Consider the following 8,530-nt stretch of genomic DNA (forward strand, 5'->3'; position numbering starts at 1 on the left):
ACAAAGTTCAAATAAATCTAAAGTTCTAAAGTTAAGTTATATAAACATCTCTGTCATTTTCCTGAAACAACAAGCATTAATAATTATTTTTCCATAATTTTATCTTCAAGTTCACATTCTAGCCAAATTAAAACAATATAGGAAGCAGGAGGGTCAAGAAATATAGCTCTTCCATGACTTATTTCCAGCTTCCTGGCGGTTTTTTCTTCACTTCACATTTTCCTTTCACCTTAAAAAAAGAGGACATAAATAAGTAGATAATTAGGCAACTTTACATATTCCAATGTGATTCCATCCATGCTAATTTTCTGCCATTATATTCATGTTTTTCTTTTTCAGGATACCTGCGTTCCTGTGTTTTAAAAAGTGTCATTGCTTTTAATGGATGCTGGTCACAGGATTTTGCCCTTGTTGATTCTGAAACAATTGAAACTTTGATCGCTATTCCCCTTTCTATAAAAACTAAGCAAATTGGGGGGAAAAGATGATATATAAACAAACATTGAGAATGTCTTTAACATAGATATATGAAGTTCTTCCATGCAGTATTGATATGCAAATAAAGTTAATAATTTAAATGATTACTCTTTCAGGCAGCAGTTTACTTTTGAAAAGAAACCTGTTTTAATTTTTTTAATCTAAAACTTTCTATTTGAAATGAAGATCCTGACATGCTAAAAAAATTATATAATATATATTGCACTATAGATATCATTTTAATTTTTACAGAAAATGACTTTAATGAAATCACTTTTTATTAGCAAAGTTGTGGGTTAACAGAAAAATCATACCCAAAATAGAGTTCCCATATACCATCCTATTATTAACACCTATCATTTGTGTAGTACATTAGTTACAATTGAAGAAAGCACATTTTACTACTGTCTATAGTCCATGGTTTAACTTAGGGTTCTCTGTTTGTGTTACAGTCCTATCGATTTTTTTTTTATGACATATATACAACTTAAAATATCCCCTTTTAACCACATTCAAATATATAATGCAGTGCTGTTGATCACATTCATAATGTTTGCTATAATCACATCTTTGTGTATCTGATGTTAGTTTCCAGGAAGACATTATTGTCTCCACCTGGTAGATAGTAAACCTGCAGAACAGATTTAATTAAGGGAAAACTGCCTGTGTCCAGGTTTAATAATTCATAAGAGAGTGGATTTGATGTGGGTTGGTTTTCTGCTATCCCGTCTGAAGTGTCTCTGCATGGGAAGTTTTCTCTTATCTTAACCTGAAGCTTATTGGCTTTGCCTCTAGACTATTCAGTCATGGCCTAGTGCCTGAGGAATTAAAACTTAAAGTAGAAAGAATTGTTTGGGCCCAATTTTCAGGGATATGAAGATATTATAGATTTTGTGTCATTAAGAATCCCCTAGACTGTTCTGCACATGTATCTGACTTTCTACAAGATGAGTTGTTTCCCAAAGGGTGTTTTATGAATACAAGCATCTTTCTGAAGGTGTTTATTCCAAATTCTGTATTTAAAAACAAACACAATTATTTCATATACATATATGTATATGTAATTCTTTTTAAAATGGAAATGCTTGAAGACTTCTCAATGTGTATCCTAATGAAATGTCCAGAGGTAGACTGGACTTTGCTATCCAATCTACTGATTGAAATATATCAGAGTCAAAGTTTTGTGATTTGCTTTGCCTTTTCATCCTTGTTGGAGGATGGCTGTTCCACCTCCAATATCAGAGCCATATTCAGACATGCAATGGAAGGCTGGAGAGAAAAAATAAGGTCAACCAACTTTGAAGAGCCTCCTTGGGAGTTTCAAGTGGTGAATTTGTCTTGCATTTAATTAGCAGAAACTTGCTAAAGAAAAGCTGGAAAATGTAATTTTTTTTCAACCCACACATTCCTTTTCCAACAAATGTGAGGCTCCTCTCTTAAGGAAAAAGGGAAAGATGAGGATGGCTAGGCAACCTGCTGCAACAATACAGTCAGACTGTGACCACATGCACATATTTACCTAACTTTTGAAGGCTAATTTTACTTTTTACTTACTTCACAGTAGATATTGCCAACTAATATGAAGAACTCAGTTATATTTCAGACTTGTCGATTCAATTTAAAATCTAATTAGGGTAGTTTGAATATTTCCAAGGGAAGTGATTCCAATTCATTTAAAAGATGTATACATATAACCACACAGTGCTAGAAATAGAAAGATAAAATCATAACTAAAGTTCTAATATCAAATGAGTTCCATAACAGAAAAAACTTAAACATAAACGATATTTTATTTTCTTCTAATTAGACTAGAGAATTTCAGTCACTCCTTTTGTTTGTTTTGCTATGTTAGATTTACTGCATAAACAGTAAACACTTATGATTGATGCTTCCATTATTGATAAAATACTAGTTCTGTCAAATAAGTAGATCTGTCTCGGTAGAACTAAGAAAAAATGACAATTGCAGTCAAATCAGCTTAGCTTCAGGGTATGGATTTATGTTTAATCATTCCAGTTTGTAAAATTCTCATACAAAGTATCTTATAACATTTTTAAAGTCTCTATAATCTAAACCTGTTCAACTGTAATTTAAGTCAATTTTTGAAGGTATCCATTTATCTAATAGGATTTAATCATCCTATTAAATATAGGGATTAAATTAAGACTTGGTTGCTGTGTTAATGTTGCAGCAAAGCCAGGAGTACTGAACCACAGAAGAAACACAAATGCAGCACTCAGAAGTGGAGGAACAGATTTATTATGTGTGGGCCCAGAAGAGAGTCAGTCTCCAAATTCTGAGTCCTGTTTTTCAGTTTTCATAGATTTATATAGGATTTCAAGTGGGATCAGCATAACTTTTGCTCATTGGCTAATGCGTTGCTAGGCAAAATTTTGCAAGCAGGGTTACAAAAGCAGAATGCAGGTGCAAGGCTGTGCTTTGATTTACAGATGCAGGGACAGGAGTCATTTGATATTTTCCTGCAAGGCGATGTTTTCACAGACTGATTTACAGAAGTGGGGGCAGGGGTGACTTATTAGGTATTTTCACAAGGTTATGCTTTTTATTTCTCAACACTAAACTATAATTTAGTGGGAGCACTAGATATTTGAATACAAATTAAATCCAATGAGAGACTTTCTTTAACTGAAGTATCTGCAGCCATTTGGAAGAATCCAGTAGAGGGGAACACACTCTATGATATATTAGATTAGGCAAACATACAAGGTTTTTACTGAGAAGGTTCTTTATAAAAAGGACCATGTGAGTCTTTCTGGGAATCATTAGCTCTGATTGGTCAAGGACTTATCAGTATCAGAAATTTCTGAGTGACTGAAGGAAGTGTTTGGAAATAAACTGGATAGGATGCATGATTTTTTACTGAAGTCATTTGCTCCCAGTGTTAAAAACTTGAATTTTTTCTCTAAGAATTGGATCCAGGGCTCTATGTATAGAATTCAGTATTGCAATCTAAGCTTTATTTTTCCCTAAACTTTAACTGATATTTTGCATATTCTTGAATTTTGATCACAGACAGCCAAACTAATAAAATATTAGCATATGTGACTTTGTCACCAAATCACAGATAATTTCATATCTTATTAAACTTATTGTAGATATCTCAAAATATTATTTATACACTATTTTGTATTTACACCAGCTATTTATTAAACTTGCCCCCTGTCATTTAATGAAATAACAGCACATATAGTACTATGCCACATATTTGGTTTTTAACACACCTTAATCATTATATTTTAATATGTTTGATTTCTTTTGCAATCTTATGAATTTTATTTGAAGCATTCAAAAGTATTATTTTGGAAGATTAATAGACTTCACTAAATTTCCAAAAGAGTCCATGTATAAAAGGTTTTTTACCCTGACAAGCAATACAAAGTTACTGAAGGTTTTTAAAGAGGGAATTAAAATAGATATATACACATTTTTTTAAAAAGCTTAATCATATATAGGGTAGATGATGGGCTTTTATGAGGCATAGAAAAAGGTTTGGAAAACAAAGGGAGACTGGAGGCAAAGAGACCTTCTAGATGATTACTACAGAGTCTCAGGCATGGGTGAGGATGTGTGTCAAAATAAAAGCAATATTATTGGTACCTGCTATGAAGGAAGCAGTTAGGGTGATACAAAGAAAGTGATGGGGAGACCTGGGGAGCTGCCATTCATTTGTAGTGGAATTGAGGCTAAGATTGAAGGATAAGAGCCAAGCCTGTAAAATGCAAGGGAAATGTGTTCTAGGTGGAGAGAGGCTTGATGCAAAGAACAGAGAAAAATTGACTAGAAATTAAGGAGGGATACGTCTGAGAGATTCACAGGACTCACATTGTTGGTTGGGACAAGTTCAGATTTTCATCAGGTGCAATGTGAAGTCATTAAAGGATTTTAAGTAAAAGGAAAATTACTACAATGCAAAAATGGATTTTGGAACACAACAAAAGCCATTAGCACGCTGTCACAGGCATAAAGGAGAGATGATGGCTTCAACTTCAACACGGTTTTCTTCTCTAGTGTTACCTTTACCTGGCTCTATGCTTGAATTAAAATTTTAAAACGGAATAATATTTACTATTATTTCTATGCTTCTCTTTCATGTTTCTGTATATGTGGCCTCACTTCTTCCCTATTTTGTTTAATTTTTATTTTCTCCAATAAGTTGCAATCCTGCATTTATTCCTAGTTAAATACATTCTGTTAAAAGCTCAACATTTCGTTCCTGATCATCATTTCAAATTTGGTCACTAGATGGTAATCTTCACTTGTTTCATTAGCATGACCTTAATAGTTGAGCCATGGAAAAACTATATAATTATATGTCTTAAACCATGAACCACTATTTAGGTTGTCTATCACTGCTAACACTGAATCCTTTCAAGAAATCTCCCCCTTTTGAATACTTGGTGTACTGATTTCAAGTTTTAATTTTCCTTCCTTATTTAAACCACAAAAAAACTCAAATTAGATTCCATCCTAGTATTGTTTATCATGTATTTTTGAGACTATATATATATATATATATTTTTAAAGATTTATTTATTTAATTCCTCCCCCCCCGCCCGTTGTCTGTTCTTGGTGTCTATTTGCTGCGTCTTGTTTCTTTGTCCGCTTCTGTTGTCGTCAGCAGCATGGGAAGTGTGGGCGGTGCCATTCCTGGGCAGGCTGCTCTTTCTTTTCACGCTGGGGCGGCTTTCCTCACCGGCGCACTCCTTGCGCGTGGGGCTCCCCCACGCAGGGGACACCCTTGCGTGGCACGGCACTCCTTGCGCGCATCAGCGCTGCACATGGCCAGCTCCACACGAGTCAAGGAGGCCCGGGATTTGAACCGCGGACCTCCCATATGGTAGACGGACGCCCTAACCACTGGGCCAAAGTCCGTTTCCCAAGAAACTATATTTTATCTTACATAACTTGTAAGCTCTGTAGTTCAAAACCATGTGTTTTTTTTTTACTTCTTTTGATATTTTCCAAATTGGCTCATTAAAGCTATGTCTATATAGTTTCAAAAGCTACCAATTAGGTCACTCTCCAAAAACAAAAACAGTTAGGAATCATCTAGACCAGAAAAATTTTTGTATTTAGTGGCTTGTAAAATATGCTAAGTATTGTCAGTATTTAGAAGTAGATTTCACATAACTTGGGAAATACACATAGATTCACCTTTCCTTTTTCTCTCACAGTATTGGAATCTGGAAATATTCATTCGGCATTCACATATGGGGACTTTCAGAAGAGGTGTCAGAGTGATAGACTCTTTCAGAGTGAGACAGCATTTACTTAAAAAGTGAAAAAGTTTTCTGTGGCTTCTGGAATGCTTTGCTCTTTGAAGTGGCCTGCTTGACCCCCTAAGCATTGAATTGGTGAATCCTCAACTAGGCCAAGCCTCTGGTTGGTTCACTGAATATTTTCCTGATTTGACACCCAATTCTAACTATTTACATTTTTTAAAAGTTGTCCCTATAAAACATTAGCTTTTATTATAATTGATTTTCTATAACTCAGAGTTATAAAGACAGATTAAATTTAAGAAATAAAAAATATTTTTGAGGTTAGGATATCATATCTGATAGAGATATACATTTCAAGCTTAATTAGATAGTTTATCTATGTTTATCATTTTATAAAATTTATAAATTCACAAAATGACATTTAACTCTAAGTTTTAACTCACCTTAAAATTTCTAGATTCTGCTTGTGATTTATAATAAGCTAAGGATATAATTTAATAACTTATTGGGAAGCAGACTTGGCCCAGTGTTTAGGGCACCCGTCTATCACATGGGAGGTCCACAGTTCAAACCCTGGGCCTTCTTGACCCATGTGGAGCTGGCCCACGTGCAGTGCTGATGGGTGCAAGGAGTGCTGTGCCACGCAGGGGTGTCCCAGCGTAGGGGAGCCCCACGTGCAAGGAGTGCACCCTGTAAGGAGAACTTCCCAGCTCAAAAGAAAGTGTAGCCTGCCCAGGAATGGTGCCGCACACATGGAGAGCTGACACAACAAGATGATCAACAAGATGATGTAACAAAAAGAAACACAGATTCCTGTGCCGCTGACAACAACAAAAGTGGACAAAGAAGAACACGCAGCAAATAGAGAGAGCAGACAACTGGGGTGGGGGGAAAGGGGAGAGAAATAAATAAATCTTAAAAAAAAAATAACTTATAAGAAGATCTTCCAAAAAATCAATACAGAAAGAACATTGCCTAACTCATTCTATGATGCCAGTATTTCCCTAGTACCAAAGCCAAGCAAAGACACCACAAGAAAGGTAAATTACACACCAATCTCTCTAATGAACCTAGATGCAAAATGCTGAACAAAATAACTGCTAATCAGATTCAACAACACATTAAACGAATTATACACCATGACCAAGTGGGATTCATTCCTGGTATGCAAGGATGTTTCAAGATAAGAAAATTAATTAATATAATACACCATATAAATAGATTGAAGGCAAAAAATCACATGATCATATCTATAGATGCAGAAAAAGCATTTGACAAAATGCAGCACCCTTTCTTGATAAAAACACTGCAAAAGATTGGAATACAAGGAAATTTTCTGAACATGATAAAGAGTATGTATGAAAAATCCACAGCTAACATGATTTACAATGGTGAAATTCTAAAATCTTTCCCTCTAAGATCAGAAACAAGATAAGGATGCCCACTATGACCCCTTCTATTTAACATGGCCTTAGAAGTACTTGCTCAAGCACTGAGGCAAGAACCAGACATAAAAGGCATCCACACTGGAAAGGAAGAAGTCAAAATTTCATTATTTGCAGATGACATGATTCTATACATAGAAAACCTTGAGAAGTCTACAAGAAAGCTTCTAGAAGTCATAAATGTGCTCCGTAAAGTTGCAGGTTATAAGATCAATAAGCAAAAATCAGTAGCATTTCTGTACACCAATAATGAGCAATCTCAGGAGTAAATCAAGAAACAAATACCATTTACAATAGTAAATAAAAAAATCAAATACCTAGGAATAAACTTAACTAAAGATGTAAACAAAACTTTTACACAGAAAACTACACAACACTGTTCAAGGGAATCAAAGAAGACTTAAAAAAATAGAAGATTCCCTGTTCAAGGATAGGAAGACTAAATATTAAGACCAAAACTGATCTACACATTTAATGCAATCCCAATAAAAATCAACACAGCATTCTTTATGAACTAGAAAAACTAGCCATGAAATTTATTTGGAAAGAAAAAGGGGCCCCCGATAGCCAAAGACATATTGACAAAGAAAAATGAAATTGGAGGAGTCACACTTCCTGACTTTAAAACATACTACAAAGCTACAGTAGTGAAAGCAGCATGGTATTGGCACAAGGATAGACACATAGACCAATGGAACCTAACTAAGAGTCCTGATATAGATCCTCATATATACAGTCATATAATATTTGACAAGGCCACCAGACCCACTCAACTGGGAGAGAATGGCCTCTTCAACAAATCATGGCTGGAGAGCTGGCTATCCATATGTAAAAGAATGAAAGAGGATTACCAACATACACCTTATAAAAAAATCAACTCAAGATGGATTGACAACCGAAATATAAGAGCTAAGACCATAAAGACTTAGGAAAGCAATGTAGGGAACCCTCTACAGGACCTTGTAGTCGGAAATGGCTTCATGAACTTCACACTAAAAGCACGAGCAGCAAAAGAACAAATTGATAAATGGGACTCCCTCAAAATTAAAGCCTTCTGCACCTCAAAGGTGTTTGTCAAGAAAGTGAAAAGAGGGAAACGGACTTGGCCCAGTGGTTAGGGCATCCGTCTACCATGTGGGAAGTCCGCGGTTCAAACCCCGGGCCTCCTTGATCCGTGTGGAGCTGGCCCATGCGCGGTGCTGATGCGCACAAGGAGTGCCCTGCCATGCAGGGGTGCCCCCGCGTAGGGGAGCCCCATGCGCAAGGAGTGCACCCATAAGGAGAGCTGCCCAGTGCGAAAGAAGGTGCAGCCTGCCCAGGAATGGCGCTGCCCACACTTCCCGTGCAGAAGCAGACAAAGAAACA

This window comes from Dasypus novemcinctus, chromosome 23 (assembly GCF_030445035.2).
Source record: "Dasypus novemcinctus isolate mDasNov1 chromosome 23, mDasNov1.1.hap2, whole genome shotgun sequence".
Lineage (NCBI taxonomy): Eukaryota > Metazoa > Chordata > Mammalia > Cingulata > Dasypodidae > Dasypus > Dasypus novemcinctus.